Source organism: Conger conger, chromosome 1 (genome assembly GCF_963514075.1).
Source record: "Conger conger chromosome 1, fConCon1.1, whole genome shotgun sequence".
NCBI classification, from domain to species: domain Eukaryota; kingdom Metazoa; phylum Chordata; class Actinopteri; order Anguilliformes; family Congridae; genus Conger; species Conger conger.
This window is the reverse complement of record NC_083760.1, coordinates 40,056,877-40,082,373: the sequence shown is the minus strand read 5'-3', so window position 1 is coordinate 40,082,373 and position 25,497 is coordinate 40,056,877.

Here is a 25,497-nt window from a genome sequence, read left to right as displayed (position 1 = left end):
TCTATTGTGGACAGGCACTTTGAGCTACCTTCACCTAGTTTTGTAGGCATGTGGGGCTCCTCTGGACAAACACATTTCTCATTCGCATCGAATCAAATATGTAAACAGGAAGTCAGCCATTTTGAATTTTGTGAATTTTACACGTACTACACTTTTAAGTACTCCTCCTAGGGGGTTCATTGCATTCACACGAAATGTGGTCAAAGTGGTCTCAGGATAGTCTTGATACTAATTCCAAAGGATATTTTTTATATCTCAAACGGTATGGTCATGGCGAGGCGTACAATTTTCATGTTACGCCGCGCCAACAGGAAGTTGCCATAAATTCATGGTCTACATTGTCTGATCTGGCTGATATTTTACAAATATGTTCACTGTTAGAGTGTAATCACATCCAAATACCAAGAAGAAATCAATGTTATAGCGCCACCATCTGGCAACGGACGTGAGGTTTTTATCATGTTTGTATGCGTTCCTGCTAAGGTATTCATCACATTCACACCAAATGTAGTCATCATGATCTTAGAATAGTCCTGACCCTAAATGACGAAAGGATTTTTGGTATCTCAAACGGTTTGGCAATGGCGAGGCGTATAATACACACGTTACGCCCAAAAACAGGAAGTGGGCTTAATTCCGTTCTACATCATCTGATCGGGCTGATATTTTACAAATATATTCACTTTTGGAGTGCAATCACATCCATATCCACATTCATCTGGGCGTGGCTACACAGCGCCCCCTATGGCTTTTTTCTAATATTGTGGACATATACTTTCACGTAAATGCACCACGTCTGGTAGGCATAAGGGTCTCCTCAAGACACACACATTTCTCATTTGCATCCCTTAACTTTTCCCAACAGGAAGTGAGCTATTTTGGATTTTGTGTGTTTTTAAGTGTTTTTTCACGTACCAAACTTTGAAATACTCTTCCTAGGGGGTTCATCACATTCACACAAAATGTGGTCAGCATGATATTATAGCCCTGACACACAACTATGAACTGATTTTTAATATCTTGGAATGGTATGGCTATGGTCAGCCTTAAAATTAACTTGTAATGCTGCCCAAATAGGAAAATTATATATTAAATAATTTCAAAAAGGTATTAAATTCTACATTGCCTGATTTTGAGGCTACATCTTTTCACATATGTTCATTGTTGGAGTGTCATCACATCCATTAAGCAATAATAGTTTACTATTTTCGCTGGAGACTCATTATCTCCAGTCTTAAAACTTCAACGCAAGCCGCAACTGACTCTCCCATTTCTAATACGCGACTGCCATCTAGTGGCAAAGGTTAGTATTCTTTCTAATTTTCGGTATGGTTTCTCTTTCTTGGATGAAGTGATTTCTCAACGACAAGTTTTGTTTCTTTTTGCGAGCCAGTAACCATAACGATGTATGAGTAACAGCGGCAGCCTACATGACAAAATGTACTGAAAACACCCAGCCCACAGCAACGTTTTTTCTCATCTATCTTAATTAACTCATTGAATAACTAAAATAAAAACAGGCTTTTACTGGCAGGAAAGTATCATATATTTAAAAGATTAACACATATAATGCATGTATTGCTTTGACGTTCAATGTTATTTGGATTTTTAAAAAACCGTATTGTAGCATTTTAAGGATTCAATACAAAACAGCTGTTCGGAAAGTTGGCTTGAAAACCAAGAAGCCTTATTAAGGAATTCGAGCCGTTTCTATTTGACTTCATTCGATTGAAGTGAATGCCGTAACCCAATTAAATGTAATTCGCGTCGGAATACACATAATAGCCTACACTGTCAACGTGAAATAAAAATATATAGAGGTTTAAATTGATCCTGTATTGGGACATTTGTTATGATGGCTGGTGCAACGGGCATTTTCGGTACCGTTGACCATAATCGAATGCTAGCATTTATATCATTACACTGACCAAGTCCTGTTAAAAAGCACATTTTTGGTTCCTTTGTGGAAACAGTGAAGTTGTCTACACAATCTGTTCTACTCACAGACTAACTGCGTCGCTGTAACTTCCCCCCATTTCTGATACGGCGATTCAATTAATTGGCAGAAAGAGGTACTTTCATTTTTTTCTTCCTTCAAGTGATTTTTCAACGATAGGTTTTTGTTTTTTTCTAGCGAGCCAGTAGGCATAACGATGTATGATTTACAGCTGCAGCCTACGTGACAAAATGTATTGACAACACCCAGCCCGACGTTTCTTTGCATCTATTTTCATTACATGAATTGAATAACTAAAAGAAATATGAAAGACATTTAAAGACTTAAAGACAGGCTTTAACTGGCAGGAGAGTATCATATTTTTAAAAGATTAACACATGAAGTCAAAAAGAAACTTTAGCGTCTGAGGTGGCTCTGCTCGAACGCTGTGTTAACATGAGACCGTTTTGTTCAACAAAGGTATCACATGCAGGTCGTTGGGAGATGACACGCACGGGCTAACAGCAGCCAGCCAGTCCACTGTCTGTGTGAGTCAAAAAACAGGTCAGCTACGTTGGTTTACATGAATAGAAAACTTTCAGTTAAATCGCCAGCTATGTTAGTTTATTAGGCTTGTCATTAAACACGAATTAAGAGAACATACAATTTCGCTAGGAATGGTAAATTAATATGAAAATACTGTATTGAGGGCAGAGAGTTGGCATCTCTTTTAGATTTGGCTGAACAAATGCGTTTCAGGCAGCATAATTACCAGTGAAATGGAAAAGAATGATGCTGGTTAACTAGACGTTTCGTGCAATATTATCCGACACTTCGTAGAGAAATAATTAAACCAAGATAAAAGGAGACATTTGGCCAATAGATGGCACCCGTGTATAAGCGGGCAGTATAGCGTAATGGTTAGGGCGGTGGATTAAGGCACGCAAATTCAGCCGTTCGATCCCCGCTGCAGCCACAATGAATTTGAATAGGTTCTTGAAGCCAATTGTTTTCATTTTGAGTGCATATTTATGGCCGAATGACTTCTCAAGCGTAAATTGTGCCTCCCCGTGTAAAAACTATGGAAATTAATTAATCTCTGCTCTCCATACAGGACTGTAGCATGTTATCACAATGTGCAAGCAAGAAGTAATTTTTGTTTCATTCTACATTGTCTGATGTGGCAAAAACTTCACACATGTTCATTTTTGGAGTGTAATCTCATCAATATACCAAGACAGGCTCAATGGCATAGCGCCACCATCTGGCAACAGGAAGTGGCTTTAATTTTACTTGACATCTTCCAATTTGGCTGAAAATGTACAAATATGTTAATTATTGGAGTGTAATCAAATCCATAAACCATACACGGCTCAATATTATAGCGCCAGCATCTGGCAACAGGAAGTGGCTTTAATTTCACTCAACATCTTCCGATGTGGCTGAAAATTTATAAATAGATTTATTATTGGAGTGTAATCAAATTCAAAAACCATACACGGCTCAATAATATAGCGCCACCATATGGCAACAGGAAGTGAGTCTCATATCATTGATGCATTCCAATAGCAACACCAACATCTTCATTGATCAAAGGGGAATTCCTCTGCACACTATTCGTTGTCCAGGAAGGTGATTATTTCCAAAGTGTGTACATATTGTGAAAAATGTCATTGGCACAACTGTGCCACCAAGGCGGTTGCGCCCATGGTGCTTGGGCCCGTTCATTGCTGCTTGCAGCTATATTTAGGGCCCAAGCACCGTAGGGTGCGAAGGACCCTATTGTTATTGGAAGGATTATTATTATTATTATTATTATTATTATTATTAGGGCCCAAGCACCGTAGGGTGCGAAGGACCCTATTGTTATTGGAAGGATTATTATTATTATTATTATTATTATTATTATTATTATTAGGGCCCAAGCACCGTAGGGTGCGAAGGACCCTATTGTTATTGGAAGGATTATTATTATTATTATTATTATTATTATTATTATTATTATTATTATTATTATTATTCTTTCTCTTCCGTCAAATGGGCATTTTTGAGGGCCTTCCCATGGCTAAAAAGTCTTGAAATTTTGCAGACACATCAGAAGTGGTGGCCGTCAGGATCTATCAGATGCTCAGACCTGGGTGTGGCCGAGGGACTCCACAGCGCCCCCTATTGCGCTGACCCCCCCCCCCCATTGCATTGTTGTCTATTGTGGGCAGGAACTTTGAACTACATGAAACTAATTTGGTAACCATGTGTGGCTCCTCAATTCAAACACATTTCTCATTCGCATTGATGCAAATATGCGAACAGGAAGTGAGCCATTTTGGATTTTGTGTGTTTCACACGTACTACACTTTTACGTACTCCTCCTAGGGGGTTCATCGCATTCACACCAACTGTGGTCAGAATGGTCTCAGGATATTCATGATGCTAAATTGCCAGGATATTTTTGATAGGTCAAACGGGATGGTCATGGCGAGGCGTGCAATTTTTATGTCACGCCGCGCCAACAGGAAGTGGTCATAATTTCATGGTCTACATCGTCTGATCTGGCTGATATTTTAGAAATATGTTTATTGTTGGAGTATAATCACATCCATATCCCAAGAACGGGTCAATGTTATAGCGCCACCTTCTGGCAACAGGAAGTGAGGTCTTTATCATATTTGTATGCCTTCCTGCTAGGGCATTCATCACATTCACACGGAATGTGGTCAGCATGATTTTAGGATAGTCATGACCATAAGCTGTGAAGGGATTTTTGATATCTCAAACGGTATGGAAATGGCGAGTCGTACAGTACACATATTTCGTGCAAAAAAATGACTTTTTTTTCGACATCGTCCGATCTGGCTGATATTTTACAAATATGTTCACTGTTGGAGTACAATATGAAATATATACATATCAATCGGGGCGTGGCTAGACAGCGCCCCCTATAATTATTATTCTCTTTTTTTTCAATGTATTTAGCATTTTTGAGGTGCTTGCCATAGATGGAAACTCACGGAATTTTGCACACACATGAGAAGTGTTGGCTGTCAGGATGTATCAGATGCTCAGACCTGGGCGTGGCCGAGGGACTCCACAGCGCCCCCTAATGCTTTGTCTTCTATTGTGGACAGGCACTTTGAGCTACCTTCACCTAATTTGGTATGCATATGGGGCTCCTCTGGACAAACACATTTCTCTTTCGCATCGAATCAAATATGTGAACAGGAAGTCAGCCATTTTGAATTTTGTGCATTTTACACGTACTACACTTTTAAGTACTCCTCCTAGGGGGTTCATTGCATTCACACGAAATGTGGTCAAAGTGGTCTCAGGATATTCATGATACTAATTCCAAAGGATATTTTTGATATCTCAAACGGTATGGTCATGGCGAGGCGTACAATTTTCATGTCACGCCGCGCCAACAGGAAGTAGCCATAAATTCATGCTCTACATTGTCTGATCTGGCTGATATTTTACAAATATGTTCACTGTTAGAGTGTAATCACATCCAAATACCAAGAAGAAATCAATGTTATAGCGCCACCATCTGGCAACGGAAGTGAGGTTTTTATCATGTTTGTATGCGTTCCTGCTAGGGTATTCATCACATTCACACCAAATGTAGTCATCATGATCTTAGAATAGTCCTGACCCTAAATGACGAAAGGATTTTTGATATCTCAAACGGTTTGGCAATGGCGAGGCTTATAATACACACGTTACGCCCAAAAACAGGAAGTGGGCTTAATTCCGTTCTACATCATCTGATCGGGCTGATATTTTACAAATATATTCACTTTTGGAGTGCAATCACATCCATATCCACATTCATCTGGGCGTGGCTACACAGCGCCCCCTATGGCTTTTTTCTAATATTGTGGACATATACTTTCACGTAAATGCACCACGTCTGGTAGACATAAGGGTCTCCTCAAGACACACACATTTCTCATTTGCATCCCTTAACTTTTCCCAACAGGAAGTGAGCTATTTTGGATTTTGTGTGTTTTTAAGTGTTTTTTCACGTACCAAACTTTGAAATACTCTTCCTAGGGGGTTCATCACATTCACACAAAATGTGGTCAGCCTGATACTATAGCCCTGACACACAACTATGAACTGATTTTTAATATCTTGGAATGGTATGGCTATGGTCAGCCTTAAAATTAACTTGTAATGCTGCCCAAACAGTTCATGTTTTAATAAAATTATGTATTAAATAATTTCAAAAAGGTATTAAATTCTACATTGCCTGATTTTGAGGCTACAACTTTTCACATATGTTCATTGTTGGAGTGTCATCACATCCATTAAGCAATAATAGTTCACTATTTTCGCTGGAGACTCATTATATCCAGTCTTAAAACTTCAACGCAAGTCGCAAATGACTCTCCCATTTCTAATACGCGACTGCCATCTACTGGCAAAAGTTGGTATTGTATATATCTTGCAATGACGTTCAATGTTATTTGGTTTATAAAAAACCGTGTTGTAGCATTTTAAGGACTCAATACAAAACAGCTGTTCGGAAAGTTGGCTTGAAAACCAAGAAGCGTTATTAAAGAATTCGAGCCGTTTCTATTTGACTTCATTCGATTGAAGTGAATGCCGTAACCCAATTAAATGTAATTCGCGTCGGAATACACACAATCGCCTACACTGTGAACGTGAAATAAAAATATATAGAGGTTTAAATCGATCCTATATTGGGACATTTGTTATGATGGCTGGTGCAACGGGCATTTTCGGTACCGTTGACCATAATCGAATGCTAGCATTTATATCATTACACTGACCAAGTCCTGTTAAAAAGCACATTTTTGGTTCCTTTGTGGAAACAGTGAAGTTGTCTACATAATCTATTCTACTCACAGACTAACTGCGTCGCTGTAACTTCCCCCCATTTCTGATACGGGGATTCCATTTATTTGCTGAAAGTGGTACTTTTTTTTTTCTTCCTTCAAGTGATTTTTCAACGATAGGTTTTTGTTTTTTTCTAGCAGCAGTAGGCATAACGATGTATGATTTACAGCTGCAGCCTACGTGACAAAATGTATTGACAACACCCAGCCCGACGTTTCTTTGCATCTATTTTCATTATATGAATAGAATATCTGAAATAAATATTAAAGACATTTAATGACTGTCTTTAACTGGCAGGAGAGTAGCATATATTTAAAAGAGTCAAAAGTCAAAAAGAAACGTTAACGTTTGAGATGGCTCTGGTCGAACTCTGTGTTAACATGAGACCGTTATGTTCAAAAAAGGTATGGCATGCAGGTCGTTGGCTAACAGCAGCCAGCCTGTCCACTGTCTGTGTGAGTCAAAAAACAGGTCAGCTACGTTTGTTTACATGAATAGAAAACTTTCAGTTAAATCGCCAGATATGTTAGTTTATTTTGCTTGTCATTAAACACGAATTAAGAGAACATACAATTTCGCTAGGAATTTTTGACTTAATATGAAAATACCGGATTGAGGGCAGAGACTTGGCATCTCCTTTAGATTTGGCTGAACAAATGTGTTTCAGGCAGCATAATTACCGGTGAAATGGAAAAGAATGATGCTGGCTAACTAGACGGTTATTGCAATATTATCCGACACTTAGGAGAGAAATTATTTAACCAAGATAAAAGGAAACATACAACTTTTGGCCAATAGATGGCGGACGTGTATAAGAGGGCAGTATAGCTTAATGGTTCAGACAGTGGATTAAGACATGCAAGGTCCTCGGTTCCATCCCCGGTGCGGCCACAATAAAGTTGAATAGTTTCTTTACGCCAATGGTTTTATTTTGAGTGCATATTTATAACCGAATGACTTCTCAAGCGTAAATTGTGCCTCCCGCTGTAAAATCTATTGAAATTAATTCATCTCTGCTCTCCATACAGGACTGGTGCATATTATTACAATGTGCAAGCAAGAAGTAATTTTTGTTTCATTCTACATTGTCTGATGTGGCAGAAACTTCACACATGTTCATTTTTGGAGTGTAATCTCATCCATTTTCCAATAAAGGCTCAATGGCAAAGCGCCACCCGCTGGCAACAGGAAGTGAGCCTTATATTGCATTCTTAAGCATTATTTTTCAATGGGTTCATGACATTCACGGTAAATGTGGTCAGCATGATGCTAGGATGGTCCTGACAAAACAGATTTTTGATTTACTGGGATGATATAGCTATGGTCAGGCACATAAAAAACACATCATGCCAGACAAACAGGAAGTGGTCATACTTAAATTCTCCAATGTCTGATGTGACTGCAACTTTACACAGATGCTCAGTGTTGGAGTGGAATCAAATCCATATTCCAAAAACGACTCAATGTTAAAGCAGCATCATCTGGAAACAGGAATTGACCTTAATTTCGCTCAACGTCTTCCGATGTGGCTGAAAATGTACAAATATGTTTATTTCTGGAGTGTAATCAAATTCAAAAACCATACATGGCTCAATAATATAGCGCCACCATCTGGCAATAGGAAGTGAGGCTTTTATCATTGATGCGTTCCAATAGCAGCGCCAACATCTTCATTGATAAAAAGGGAATTCCTGTGCACACTATACGTTGTCCAGGAAGGTGATTATTTCCAAAGTGTGTACATGTTGTGAAACATGTCATTGGCAGAACTATGCCACCAAGGCGGTTGCCCCCATGGTGCTTGGGCCCGTTCATTGCTGCTTGCAGCTATATTTATTATTATTATTCTTTTTCATCAGGCAAATGGGCTTTTTTGAGGGCCTTGCCATGCGTAAAAAGTCTTGACATTTTGCACACACATCAGAAGTGGTTGCTGTCAGGAGCTCTCAGATGCTCAGACCTGGGCGTGGCCGAGGGACTCCACAGCGCCCCCTATCGCATTGTCTTCTATTGTGGGCAGGCACTTTGAGCTACCTGCACTTAATTTGGTGGCCAAATAGCGCTCCTCGGTCCAAACACATTTCTCATTCGGATCTAATCAAATATCCAAACAGGAAGTCAGCCATTTTGGATTTTCTGAGTTTTACACGTACTACACTTTTAAGTACTCCTCCTAGGGGGTTCATCGCATTCACACCAACTGTGGTCAGAATGGTCTCAGGATAGTCATGATGCTAAATTGCCAGGATATTTTTGATAGCTCAAACGGGACAGTCACGGGGAGGATTACAATTTTTATGTCACGCCACGCCAACAGGAAGTGGCCATAATTTCATGGTCTACATTGTCTGATCTGGCTGATATTTTAGAAATTTGTTTATTGTTGGAGTGTAATCACATCCATATCCCAAGAACAGGTCAGTGTTATAGCGCCACCATCTGGCAATAGGAAGTGAGGTCTTTAACATATTTGAATGCCTTCCTGCTAGGGCATTCAGCACATTCACACCAAATGCGGTCAGCATGATCGTAAGATAGTCCTTACGCTAAGTTGTGAAGGGATTTTTGATATCTCAAACGGTATGGAAATGGCGAGTCGTACAGTACACATATTGCGTGCAAAAAAATGACTTTTTTTTCGACATCGTCCGATCTGGCTGATATTTTACAAATATGTTCATTGTAGCAGTACAATATCAGATATATACATATCAATCGGGGTGTGGCTAGACAGCGCCCCCTATAATTATTATTCTCTTTTTTTTCAATGTATTTTGCATTTTTGAGGTGCTTGCCATGGATGGAAACTCACAGAATTTTGCACACACATGAGAAGTGTAGGCTTTCAGGATGTATCAGATGCTCAGACCTGGGCGTGGCCAAGGGACTCCACAGCGCCCCCTAATGCTTTGTCTTCTATTGTGGACAGGCACTTTGAGCTACCTTCACCTAATTTGGTATGCATGTGGGACTCCTCTGGACAAACACATTTCTCATTCGCATCGAATCAAATATGTAAACAGGAAGTCAGCCATTTTGAATTTTGTGCATTTTACACGTACTACACTTTTAAGTACTCCTCCTAGGGGGTTCATTGCATTCACACGAAATGTAGTCAAATTGGTCTCAGGATAGTCATGATACTAATTCCAAAGGATATTTTTGATATCTCAAACGGTATGGTCATGGCGAGGCGTACAATTTTCATGTCACGCCGCGCCAACAGGAAGTTGCCATAAATTCATGGTCTACATTGTCTGATCTGGCTGATATTTTACAAATATGTTCACTGTTAGAGTGTAATCACATCCAAATACCAAGAAGAAATCAATGTTATAGCGCCACCATCTGGCAACGGACGTGAGGTTTTTATCATGTTTGTATGCGTTCCTGCTAAGGTATTCATCACATTCACACCAAATGTAGAGATCATGATCGTAGAATAGTCCTGACCCTAAATGACGAAAGGATTTTTGATATCTCAAACGGTTTGGCAATGGCGAGGCGTATAATACACACGTTACGCCCAAAAACAGGAAGTGGGCTTAATTCCGTTCTACATCATCTGATCGGGCTGATATTTTACAAATATATTCACTTTTGGAGTGCAATCACATCCATATCCACATTCATCTGGGCGTGGCTACACAGCGCCCCCTATGGCTTTTTTCTAATATTGTGGACATATACTTTCACGTAAATGCACCACGTCTGGAAGGCATAAGGGTCTCCTCAAGACACACACATTTCTCATTTGCATCCCTTAACTTTTCCCAACAGGAAGTGAGCTATTTTGGATTTTGTGTGTTTTTAAGTGTTTTTTCACGTACCAAACTTTGAAATACTCTTCCTAGGGGGTTCATCACATTCACACAAAATGTGGTCAGCATGATATTATAGCCCTGACACACAACTATGAACTGATTTTTAATATCTTGGAATGGTATGGCTATGGTCAGCCTTAAAATTAACTTGTAATGCTGCCCAAACAGTTCATGTTTTAATACAATTATGTATTAAATAATTTCAAAAAGGTATTAAATTCTACATTGCCTGATTTTGAGGCTACAACTTTTCATATATGTTCATTGTTGGAGTGTCATCACATCCATTAAGCAATAATAGTTCACTATTTTCGCTGGAGACTCATTATATCCAGTCTTAAAACTTCAAGGCAAGTCGCAAATGACTCTCCCATTTCTAATACGCGACTGCCATCTACTGGCAAAACTTGGTATTGTTTCTCAAGTGATTTCTCAAATACAAGTTTTGTTTCTTTTTGCGAGCCAGTAACCATAACGATGTATGAGTAACAGCGGCAGCCTACGTGACAAAATGTACTGACAACACCCAGCCCACAGCAACGTTTTTTCTCATCCACCTTAATTTTATGGATTGAATAACTAAAATAAAAGACAGGCTTTTACTGGCAGGAAAGTATCATATATTTCAAAGATTAACACATATAATGCATATCTTGCAATGACGTTCAATGTTATTTGGTTTATAAAAAACCGTGTTGTAGCATTTTAAGGACTCAATACAAAACAGCTGTTCGGAAAGTTGGCTTGAAAACCAAGAAGCCTTATTAAGGAATTCGAGCCGTTTCTATTTGACTTCATTCGATTGAAGTGAATGCCGTAACCCAATTAAATGTAATTCGCGTCGGAATACACATAATAGCCTACACTGTCAACGTGAAATAAAAATATATAGAGGTTTAAATCGATCCTGTATTGGGACATTTGTTATGATGGCTGGTGCAACGGGCATTTTCGGTACCGTTGACCATAATCGAATGCTAGCATTTATATCATTACACTGACCTGTTAAGTCCTGTTAAAAAGCACATTTTTGGTTCCTTTGTGGAAACAGTGAAGTTGTCTACACAATCTGTTCTACTCACAGACTAACTGCGTCGCTGTAAAAGATTAACACATGAAGTCAAAAAGAAACTTTAGCGTCTGAGGTGGCTCTGCTCGAACGCTGTGTTAACATGAGACCGTTTTGTTCAACAAAGGTATCACATGCAGGTCGTTGCGAGATGACACGCACGGGCTAACAGCAGCCAGCCAGTCCACTGTCTGTGTGAGTCAAAAAACAGGTCAGCTACGTTGGTTTACATGAATAGAAAACTTTCAGTTAAATCGCCAGCTATGTTAGTTTATTAGGCTTGTCATTAAACACGAATTAAGAGAACATACAATTTCGCTAGGAATGGTAAATTAATATGAAAATACTGTATTGAGGGCATAGAGTTGGCATCTCTTTTAGATTTGGCTGAACAAATGCGTTTCAGGCAGCATAATTACCAGTGAAATGGAAAAGAATGATGCTGGTTAACTAGACGTTTCGTGCAATATTATCCGACACTTCGTAGAGAAATTATTAAACCAAGATAAAAGGAGACATTTGGCCAATAGATGGCACCCGTGTATAAGCGGGCAGTATAGCGTAATGGTTAGGGCGGTGGATTAAGGCACGCAAATTCAGCCGTTCGATCCCCGCTGCAGCCACAATGAATTTGAATAGTTTCTTGAAGCCAATTGTTTTCATTTTGAGTGCATGTTTATGGCCTAATGACTTTTCAAGCATAAATTGTACCTCCCCGTGTAAAAACTATGGAAATTAATTAATCTCTGCTCTCCATACAGGACTGTAGCATGTTATCACAATGTGCAAGCAAGACCTTATTTTTATTTCATTCTACATTGTCTGATGTGGCTGAAACTTCACACGTTCATTTTTGGAGTGTAATCTCATCCATTTTCCAATAAAGGCTAAATGGCAAAGCGCCACCCGCTGGCAACAGGAAGTGAGCCTTATATTGCATTCTTAAGCATTATTTTTCAATGGGTTCATGACATTCACGGTAAATGTGGTCAGCATGATGCTAGGATGGTCCTGACAAAACAGATTTTTGATTTACTGGGATGATATAGCTATGGTCAGGCACATAAAAAACACATCATGCCAGACACCAAATGTAGTGAGCATGATCTTAGGATAGGCCTGACCCTAAAAGCCAAACGGATTTTTGATATCGCAAACGGTTTGGCAATGGCGAGGCGTACAATACACACGTTATGAGCGAAAACAGGAAGTGGGCTTAATTCCGTTCTACATCGTCTGATTGGGCTGATATTTTACAGATACATTCACTGTTGGAGTGCAATCACATCCTTATCCACATACATCTGGGCGTGGCTACGCAGCGCCCCCTATGGTTCTTTTCTAATATTGTGGACATATACTTTCACGTAAATTCACCGAATATGGTATACATATGGGTCTCCTCAAGACACACACATTTCTCATTTGCATCCCTTAACTTTTCCAAACAGGAAGTGAGCTATTCTGGAGTTTGTGTGTTTTTAAGTGTTTTTTCACGTACCAAACTTTGAAATACTCTTCCTAGGGGGTTCATCACATTCACACAAAATGTGGTCAGCATGATATTATAGCCCTGACACACAACTATGAACTGATTTTTAATATCTTGGAATGGTATGGCTCTGGTCAGCCTTAAAATTTACTTGTAATGCTGCTCAAACAGTTCATGTTTTAATACAATTATGTATTAAATAATTTCAAAAAGGTATTCAATTCTACATTGCCTGATTTTGAGGCTACAACTTTTCACATATGTTCATTGTTGGAGTGTCATCACATCCATTAAGCAATAATAGTTCACTATTTTCGCTGGAGACTCATTATATCCAGTCTTAAAACTTCAACGCAAGTCGCAAATGACTCTCCCATTTCTAATACGCGACTACCATCTACTGTCAAAAGTTGGTATTGCATATATCTTGCAATGACGTTCAATGTTACAGTCCATACAGGACTGTAGCATGTTATCACAATGTGCAAGCAAGAAGTTATTTTTATTTCATTCTACATTGTCTGATGTGGCTGAAACTTCACACGTTCATTTTTGGAGTGTAATCTCATCCATTTTCCAATAAAGGCTAAATGGCAAAGCGCCACCCGCTGGCAACAGGAAGTGAGCCTTATATTGCATTCTTAAGCATTATTTTTCAATGGGTTCATGACATTCACGGTAAATGTGGTCAGCTTGATGCTAGGATGGTCCTGACAAAACAGATTTTTGATTTACTAGGATGATATAGCTATGGTCAGGCACATAAAAAACACATCATGCCAGACAAACAGGAAGAGGTCATACTTAAATTCTCCAATGTCTGATGTGACTGCAACTTTACAAAGATGCTCAGTGTTGAAGTCTAATCAAATCCATATTCCAAAAACGACTCAATGTTATAGCAGCATCATCTGGAAACAGAAATTGACCTTAATTTCGCTCAACATCTTCCGATGTGGCTGAAAATGTACAAATATGTTTATTTCAGGAATGTAATCAAATTCAAAAACCATACACGGCTCAATAATATAGCGCCACCATCTGGCAACAGGAAGTGAGGCTTATATCATTGATGCATTCCAATAGCAGCGCCAATATCTTCATTGATCAAAGGGGAATTCCTGTGCAAAATATACGTTGTCCAGGACGGTGATTATTTCCAAAGTGTGTACATATTGTGAAACATGTCATGTCATAGGCCACCAAGGCGGTTGCGCCCATGGTGCTTGGGCCCGTTCATTGCTGCTTGCAGCTATATTTAGGGCCCAAGCACCGTAGGGTGCGAAGGACCCTATTGTTATTGGAAGGATTATTATTATTATTATTATTATTATTATTATTATTATTATTATTAGGGCCCAAGCACCGTAGGGTGCGAAGGACCCTATTGTTATTGGAAGGATTATTATTATTATTATTATTATTATTATTATTATTATTATTATTATTATTATTATTCTTTTTTTTTCAATGTTTTGTGCATTTTTGAGGTGCTTGCCATGGATGAAAACTCACAGAATTTTGCACACACATCAGAAGTCGTGGCTGTCAGGTTGTCTCAGATGCTCAGACCTGGGCGTGGCTGAGGGACTCCACAGCGCCCCCTATCGCATTGTCATCTATTGTGGGCAGGCACTTTGAGCTACCTTCACAAAATTTAGTACGCATATAGCACTCCTCGGTCCAAACACATTTCTCATTCGCATCTAATCAAATATACAAACAGGAAGTCAGCCATTTTGGATTTTGTGCGTTTTACACGTACTGCACTTTTAAGTACTCCTCCTAGGGGGTTCATCGCATTCACACCACCTGTGGTCAGAATGGTCTCAGGATAGACATGATGCTAAATTGCCAGGATATTTTTGATAGCTCAAACGGGACGGTCCTGGGGAGGCGTAGAATTTTTATGTCACGCCACGCCAACAGGAAGTGGCCGTAATTTCATGGTCTACATCGTCTGATCTGGCTGATATTTTAGAAATACGTTTATTGTTGGAGTATAATCACATCCATATCCCAAGAACGGGTCAATGTTATAGCGCCACCATCTGGCAATAGGAAGTGTGGTCTTTATCATATTTGTATGCCTTCCTGCTAGGGCATTCATCACATTCACACGAAATGTGGTCCGCATGATCTTAGGAAAGTCATGACCATAAGCTGTGAAGGGATTTTTGATATCTCAAACGGTATGGAAATGGCGAGTCGTACAGTACACATATTGCGTGCAAAAAAATGACTTTTTTTTTGACATCGTCCGATCTGGCTGATATTTTACAAATATGTTCACTGTTGGAGTACAATATGAAATATATACATATCAATCGGGGCGTGGCTAGACAGCGCCCCCTATAATTATTATTCTCTTTTTTTTCAATGTATTTTGCATTTTTGAGGTGCTTGCCATGGATGAAAACTCACAGAACTTTGCACACACATGAGAAGTGTTGGCTGTCAAGATGTATCAGATGCTCAGACCTGGGCGTGGCCGAGGGACTCCACAGCGCCCCCTAATGCTTTGTCTTTTATTGTGGACAGGCACTTTGAGCTACCTTCACCTAATTTGGTATGCTTGTGGGACTCCTCTGGACAAACACATTTTTCATTCGCATCAAATGAAATATGTGAACAGGAAGTCAGCCATTTTGAATTTTGTGCATTTTACACGTACTACACTTTTAAGTACTCCTCCTAGGGGGTTCATCGCATTCACACGAAATGTGGTCAGCATGATATTATAGCCCTGACACACAACTATGAACTGATTTTTAATATCTTGGAATGGTATGGCTATGGTCAGCCTTAAAATTAACTTGTAATGCTGCCCAAATAGGAAAATTATATATTAAATAATTTCAAAAAGGTATTAAATTCTACATTGCCTGATTTTGAGGCTACATCTTTTCACATATGTTCATTGTTGGAGTGTCATCACATCCATTAAGCAATAATAGTTTACTATTTTCGCTGGAGACTCATTATCTCCAGTCTTAAAACTTCAACTCAAGTCGCAACTGACTCTCCCATTTCTAATACGCGACTGCCATCTAGTGGCAAAGGTTAGTATTCTTTCTAATTTTCGGTATTGTTTCTCTTTTTCTTGGATAAAGTGATTTCTCAACGACAAGTTTTGTTTCTTTTTGCGAGCCAGTAACCATAACGATGTATGAGTAACAGCGGCAGCCTACGTGACAAAATGTACTGAAAACACCCAGCCCACACCAACGTTTTTTCTCATCTATCTTAATTAACTCGATTGAATAACTAAAATAAAAAACAGGCTTTTACTGGCAGGAAAGTATCATATATTTAAAAGATTAACACATATAATGCATATATTGCTTTGACGTTCAATGTTATTTGGATTTTTAAAAAACCGTATTGTAGCATTTTAAGGACTCAATACAAAACAGCTGTTCGGAAAGTTGGCTTGAAAACCAAGAAGCCTTATTAAGGAATTCGAGCCGTTTCTATTTGACTTCATTCGATTGAAGTGAATGCCGTAACCCAATTAAATGTAATTCGCGTCGGAATACACATAATAGCCTACACTGTCAACGTGAAATAAAAATATATAGAGGTTTAAATCGATCCTGTATTGGGACATTTGTTATGATGGCTGGTGCAACGGGCATTTTCGGTACCGTTGACCATAATCGAATGCTAGCATTTATATCATTACACTGACCAAGTCCTGTTAAAAAGCACATTTTTGGTTCATTTGTGGAAACAGTGAAGTTGTCTACACAATCTGTTCGACTCACAGATTAACTGCGTCGCTGTAACTTCTCCCCATTTCTGATACGGCGATTCAATTTATTGGCAGAAAGTGGTACTTTCATTTTTTTCTTCCTTCAAGTGATTTTTCAACGATAGGTTTTTGTTTTTTTCTAGCGAGCCAGTAGGCATAACGATGTATGATTTACAGCTGCAGCCTACGTGACGAAATGTATTGACAACACCCAGCCCGACGTTTCTTTGCATCTATTTTCATTACATGAATTGAATAACTAAAATAAATATTAAAGACATTTAAAGACTTAAAGACAGGCTTTAACTGGCAGGAGAGTATCATATTTTTAAAAGATTAACACATGAAGTCAAAAAGAAACTTTTGCGTCTGAGGTGGCTCTGCTCGAACGCTGTGTTAACATGAGACCGTTTTGTTCAACAAAGGTATCACATGCAGGTCGTTGCGAGATGACACGCACGGGCTAACAGCAGCCAGCCAGTCCACTGTCTGTGTGAGTCAAAAAACAGGTCAGCTACGTTGGTTTACATGAATAGAAAACTTTCAGTTAAATCGCCAGCTATGTTAGTTTATTAGGCTTGTCATTAAACACGAATTAAGAGAACATACAATTTCGCTAGGAATGGTAAATTAATATGAAAATACTGTATTGAGGGCAGAGAGTTGGCATCTCTTTTAGATTTGGCTTAACAAATGCGTTTCAGGCAGCATAATTACCAGTGAAATGGAAAAGAATGATGCTGGTTAACTAGGCATTTCGTGCAATATTATCGGACACTTCGTAGAGAAATTATTAAACCAAGATAAAAGGAGACATTTGGCCAATAGATGGCACCCGTGTATAAACGGGCAGTATAGCGTAATGGTTAGGGCGGTGGATTAAGGCACGCAAATTCAGCCGTTCGATCCCCGCTGCAGCCACAATGAATTTGAATAGTTTCTTGAAGCCAATTGTTTTCATTTTGAGTGCATATTTATGGCCTAATGACTTTTCAAGCATAAATTGTGCCTCCCCGTGTAAAAACTATGGAAATTAATTAATCTCTGCTCTCCATACAGGACTGTAGCATGTTATCACAATGTGCAAGCAAGACGTTATTTTTATTTCATTCTACATTGTCTGATGTGGCTGAAACTTCACACGTTCATTTTTGGAGTGTAATCTCATCCATTTTCCAATAAAGGCTAAATGGCAAAGCGCCACCCGCTGGCAACAGGAAGTGAGCCTTATATTGCATTCTTAAGCATTATTTTTCAATGGGTTCATGACATTCACGGTAAATGTGGTCAGCATGATGCTAGGATGGTCCTGACAAAACAGATTTTTGATTTACTGGGATGATATAGCTATGGTCAGGCACATAAAAAACACATCATGCCAGACAAACAGGAAGTGGTCATACTTAAATTCTCCAATGTCTGATGTGACTGCAACTTTACACAGATGCTCAGTGTTGGAGTGTAATCAAATCCATATTCCAAAAACGACTCAATGTTATAGCAGCATCATCTGGAAACAGGAATTGACCTTAATTTCGCTGAACATCTTCCGATGTGGCTGAAAATGTACAAATATGTTTATTTCTGGAGTGTAATCAAATTCAAAAAACATACACGGATCAATAATATAGCGCCACCATCTGGCAACAGGAAGTGAGGCTTATATCATTGATGCATTCCAATAGCAGCGCCAACATCTTCATTGATCAAAGGGAAATTCCTGTGCACACTATACGTTGTCCAGGAAGGTGATTATTTCCAAAGTGTGTACATGTTGTGAAACATGTCATTGGCAGAACTATGCCACCAAGGCGGTTGCCCCCATGGGGCTTGGGCCCGTTCATTGCTGCTTGCAGCTATATTTATTATTATTATTATTTTTTTTTCAATGTTTTGTGCATTTTTGAGGTGCTTGCCATGGATGAAAACTCACGGAATTTTGCACACACATCAGAAGTGGTGGCTGTCAGGATAGCTCAGATGCTCAGACCTGGGCGTCGCTGAGGAACTCCACAGCGCCCCCTATCGCATTGTCATCTATTGTGGGCAGGCACTTTAAGCTACCTTCACAAAATTTAGTATGCATATAGCACTCCTCGGAACAAACACATTTCTAATTCGCATCTAATCAAATATACAAACAGGAAGTCAGCCATTTTGGATTTTGTGCGTTTTACACGTACTGCACTTTTAAGTACTCCTCCTAGGGGGTTCATCACATTCACACCACCTGTGGTCAGAATGGTCTCAGGATATTCATGATGCTAAATTGCCAGGATATTTTTGATAGCTCAAACGGGACGGTCCTAGGGAGGCGTAGAATTTTTATGTCACGCCGCGCCAACAGGAAGTGGCCGTAATTTCATGGTCTACATTGTCTGATCTGGCTGATATTTTAGAAATACGTTTAGTGTTGGAGTATAATCACATCCATATCCCAAGAACGGGTCAATGTTATAGCGCCACCATCTGGCAACAGGAAGTGAGGTCTTTATCATATTTGTATGCCTTCCTGCTAGGGCATTCATCACATTCACACGAAATGTGGTCAGCATGATCTTAGGATAGTCATGACCATAAGCTGTGAAGGGATTTTTGATATCTCAAACGGTATGGAAATGGCGAGTCGTACAGTACACATATTGCGTGCAAAAAAATGATTTTTTTTTCGACATCGTCCGATCTGGCTGATATTTTACAAATATGTTCACTGTTGGAGTACAATATGAAATATATACATATCAATCGGGGCGTGGCTAGACAGCGCCCCCTATAATTATTATTCTCTTTTTTTTCAATGTATTTTGCATTTTTGAGGTGCTTGCCATTGATGAAAACTCACGGAATTTTGCACACACATGAGAATTGTTGGCTGTCAGGATGTATCAGATGCTCAGACCTGGGCGTGGCCGAGGGACTCCACAGCGCCCCCTAATGCTTTGTCTTCTATTGTGGACAGGCACTTTGAGCTACCTTCACCTAATTTGGTATGCATGTGGGCCTCCTCTGGACAAACACATTTCTCATTCGCATCGAATCAAATATGTGAACAGGAAGTCAGCCATTTTGAATTTTGTGCATTTTACACGTACTACACTTTTAAGTACTCCTCCTAGGGGGTTCATTGCATTCAAAGGAAATGTAGTCAAAGTGGTCTCAGGATAGTCATGATACGAATTCCAAAGGATATTTTTGATATCTCAAACGGTATGGTCATGGCGAGGCGTAAAATTTTCATGTCACGCCGCGCCAACAGGAAGTAGCCATAAATTCATGGTCTACATTGTCTGATCTGGCTGATATTTTACAAATATGTTCACTGTTAGAGTGTAATCACATCCATATACCAAGAAGAAATCAATGTTATAGCGCCACCATCTGGCAACGGAAGTGAGGTTTTTATCATGTTTGTATGCGTTCCTGCTAGGGTATTCATCACATTCACACCAAATGTAGTCATCATGATCTTAGAATAGTCCTGACCCTAAATGACGAAAGGATTTTTGATATCTCAAACGGTTTGGCAATGGCGAGGCGTATAATACACACGTTACGCCCAAAAACAGGAAGTGGGCTTAATTCCGTTCTACATCATCTGATCGGGCTGATATTTTACAAATATATTCACTTTTGGAGTGCAATCACATCCATATCCACATTCATCTGGGCGTGGCTACACAGCGCCCCCTATGGCTTTTTTCTAATATTGTGGACATATACTTTCACGTAAATGCACCACGTCTGGTAGGCATAAGGGTCTCCTCAAGACACACACATTTCTCATTTGCATCCCTTAGCTTTTCCCAACAGGAAGTGAGCTATTTTGGATTTTGTGTGTTTTTAAGTGTTTTTTCACGTACCAAACTTTGAAATACTCTTCCTAGGGGGTTCATCACATTCACACAAAATGTGGTCAGCATGATATTATAGCCCTGACACACAACTATGAACTGATTTTTAATATCTTGGAATGGTATGGCTATGGTCAGCCTTAAAATTAACTTGTAATGCTGCCCAAACAGTTCATGTTTTAATACAATTATGTATTAAATAATTTCAAAAAGGTATTAAATTCTACATTGCCTGATTTTGAGGCTACAACTTTTCATATATGTTCATTGTTGGAGTGTCATCACATCCATTATGCAATAATAGTTCACTATTTTCGCTGGAGACTCATTATATCCAGTCTTAAAACTTCAAGGCAAGTCGCAAATGACTCTCCCATTTCTAATACGCGACTGCCATCTACTGGCAAAACTTGGTATTGTTTCTCAAGTGATTTCTCAACGACAAGTTTTGTTTCTTTTTGCGAGCCAGTAACCATAACGATGTATGAGTAACAGCGGCAGCCTACGTGACAAAATGTACTGACAACACCCAGCCCACAGCAACGTTTTTTCTCATCCACCTTAATTATATGGATTGAATAACTAAAATAAAAGACAGGCTTTTACTGGCAGGAAAGTATCATATATTTCAAAGATTAACACATATAATGCATATCTTGCAATGACGTTCAATGTTATTTGGTTTATAAAAAACCGTGTTGTAGCATTTTAAGGACTCAATACAAAACAGCTGTTCGGAAAGTTGGCTTGAAAACCAAGAAGCCTTATTAAGGATTTCGAGCCGTTTCTATTTGACTTCATTCGATTGAAGTGAATGCCGTAACCCAATTAAATGTAATTCGCGTCGGAATACACATAATAGCCTACACTGTCAACGTGAAATAAAAATATATAGAGGTTTAAATCGATCCTATATTGGGACATTTGTTATGATGGCTGGTGCAACGGGCATTTTCGGTACCGTTGACCACAATCGAATGCTAGCATTTATATCATTACACTGACCAAGTCCTGTTAAAAAGCACATTTTTGGTTCCTTTGTGGAAACAGTGAAGTTGTCTACACAATCTATTCTACTCACAGACTAACTGCGTCGCTGTAAATTCCCCCCATTTCTGATACGGGGATTCCATTTATTGGCAGAAAGTGGAACTTTTATATTTTTCTTCCTTCAACTGATTTTTCAACGATAGGTTTTTGTTTTTTTTCTAGCGAGCCAGTAGGCATAACGATGTATGATTTACAGCTGCAGCCTACGTGACAAAATGTATTGACAACACCCAGCCCGACGTTTCTTTGCATCTATTTTCATTATATGAATAGAATATCTGAAATAAATATTAAAGACATTTAATGACTGTCTTTAACTGGCAGGAGAGTAGCATATATTTAAAAGAGTCAAAAGTCAAAAAGAAACGTTAACGTTTGAGATGGCTCTGGTCGAACTCTGTGTTAACATGAGACCGTTATGTTCAACAAAGGTATGGCATGCAGGTCGTTGCGAGATGACGCGCATTGGCTAACAGCAGCCAGCCTGTCCACTGTCTGTGTGAGTCAAAAAACAGGTCAGCTACGTTTGTTTACATGAATAGAAAACTTTCAGTTAAATCGCCAGATATGTTAGTTTATTTTGCTTGTCATTAAACACGAATTAAGAGAACATACAATTTCGCTAGGAATTTTTGACTTAATATGAAAATACCGGATTGAGGGCAGAGACTTGGCATCTCCTTTAGATTTGGCTGAACAAATGCGTTTCAGGCAGCATAATTACCGGTGAAATGGAAAAGAATGATGCTGGCTAACTCGACGTTTAATGCAATATTATCCGACACTTCGGAGAGAAATTATTTAACCAGGATAAAAGGAAACATACAACTTTTGGCTAATAGATGGCGTACGTGTATAAGAGGGCAGTATAGCTTAATGGTTCAGACAGTGGATTAAGACATGCAAGGTCCGCGGTTCCATCCCCGGTGCGGCCACAATAAAGTTGAATAGTTTCTTTACGCCAATGGTTTTATTTTGAGTGCATATTTATAACCGAATGACTTCTCAAGCGAAAATTGTGCCTCCCGCTGTAAAATCTATGGAAATTAATTCATCTCTGCTCTCCATACAGGACTGGAGCATATTATTACACTGTGCAAGCAAGAAGTAATTTTTGTTTCATTCTACATTGTCTGATGTGGCAGAAACTTCACACATGTTCATTTTTGGAGTGTAATCTCATCCATATACCAAGAAAGGCTCAATGGCATAGCGCCACCTTCTGGGAACAGGAAGTGGCTTTAATTTTACTTGACATCTTCCAATTTGGCTGAAAATGTACAAATATGTTAATTATTGGAGTGTAATCAAATCCATAAACCATACACGGCTCAATATTATACCGCCACCATCTGGCAACAGGAAGTGGCTTAAATTTTACTTGACATCTTCCAATTTGGCTGAAAATGTACAAATATGTTCATTATTGGAGTGTAATCAAATCCATGAACCATACCTGACAAAACAGATTTTTGATTTACTGGGATGATATAGCAATGGTCAGGCACATAAAAAACCCATCATGCCAGACAAACAGGAAGTGGTCATACTTAAATTCTCCAATGTCTGATGTGACTGCAACTTTACAAAGATGCTCAGTGTTGGAGTCTAATCAAATCCATATTCCAAAAACGACTCAATTTTATAGCAGCATCATGTGGAAACAGGAATTAACCTTAATTTCGCTCAACATCTTCCGATGTGGCTGAAAATGTACAAATATGTTTATTTCAGGAATGTAATCAAATTCAAAAACCATACACGGCTCAATATTATAGCGCCACCATCTGGCAATAGGAAGTGAGGCTTATATCATTGATGCATTCCAATAGCAGCAGCAACATCTTCATTGATCAAAGGGTAATTCCTGTGCACACTATACGTTGTCCAGGAAGGTGATTATTTCCAAAGTGTGTACATATTGTGAAACATGTCATTGGCACAACTATGCCACCAAGGCGGTTGCGCCCATGGTGCTTGGGCCCGTTCATTGCTGCTTGCAGCTATATTTAGGGCCCAAGCACCGTAGGGTGCGAAGGACCCTATTGTTATTGGAAGGATTATTATTATTATTATTATTATTATTATTATTATTATTATTATTATTATTATTATTCTTTTTTTTTCAATGTTTTGTGCATTTTTGAGGTGCTTGCCATAGATGAAAACTCACAGAATTTTGCACACACATCAGAAGTGGTGGCTGTCAGGTTGTCTCAGATGCTCAGACCTGGGCGTGGCTGAGGGACTCCACAGCGCCCCCTATCGCATTGTCATCTATTGTGGGCAGGCACTTTGAGCTACCTTCACAAAATTTAGTACGCATATAGCACTCCTCGGTCCAAACACATTTCTCATTCGCATCTAATCAAATATACAAACAGGAAGTCAGCCATTTTGGATTTTGTGCGTTTTACACGTACTGCACTTTTAAGTACTCCTCCTAGGGGGTTCATCACATTCACACCACCTGTGGTCAGAATGGTCTCAGGATATTCATGATGCTAAATTGCCAGGATATTTTTGATAGCTCAAACGGGACGGTCCTGGGGAGGCGTAGAATTTTTATGTCACGCCACGCCAACAGGAAGTGGCCGTAATTTCATGGTTTACATCGTCTGATCTGGCTGATATTTTAGCAATACGTTTATTGTTGGAGTATAATCACATCCATATCCCAAGAACGGGTCAATGTTATAGCGCCACCATCTGGCAACAGGAAGTGAGGTCTTTATCATATTTGTATGCCTTCCTGCTAGGGCATTCATCACATTCACATGAAATGTGGTCCGCATGATCTTAGGATAGTCATGACCATAAGCTGTGAAGGGATTTTTGATATCTCAAACGGTATGGAAATGGCGAGTCGTACAGTACACATATTGCGTGCAAAAAAATGACTTTTTTTCCGACATCGTCTGATCTGGCTGATATTTTACAAATATGTTCACTGTTGGAGTACAATATGAAATATATACAGATCAATCGGGGCGTGGCTAGACAGCGCCCCCTATAATTATTATTCTCTTTTTTTTCAATGTATTTTGCATTTTTGAGGTGCTTGCCATAGATGAAAACTCACGGAATTTTGCACACACATGAGAAGTGTTGGCTGTCAAGATGTCTTAGATGCTCAGACCTGGGCGTGGCCGAGGGACTCCACAGCGCCCCCTAATGCTTTGTCTTCTATTCTGGACAGGCACTTTGAGCTACCTTCACCTAATTTGGTATGCATGTGGGCCTCCTCTGGACAAACACATTTCTCATTCGCTTCGAATCAAATATGTGAACAGGAAGTCAGCCATTTAGAATTTTGTGCATTTTACACGTACAACACTTTTAAGTACTCCTCCTAGGGGGTTCATTGCATTCACACGAAATGTGGTCAAAGTGGTCTCAGCATAATCATGATACTAATTGCAAAGGATATTTTTGATATCTCAAACGGTATGGTCATGGCGAGGCGTAAAATTTTCATGTCACGCCGCGCCAACAGGAAGTAGCCATAAATTCATGGTCTACATTGTCTGATCTGGCTGATATTTTACAAATATGTTCACTGTTAGAGTCTAATCACATCCATATACCAAGAAGAAATCAATGTTATAGCGCCACCATCTGGCAACGGAAGTGAGGTTTTTATCATGTTTGTATGCGTTCC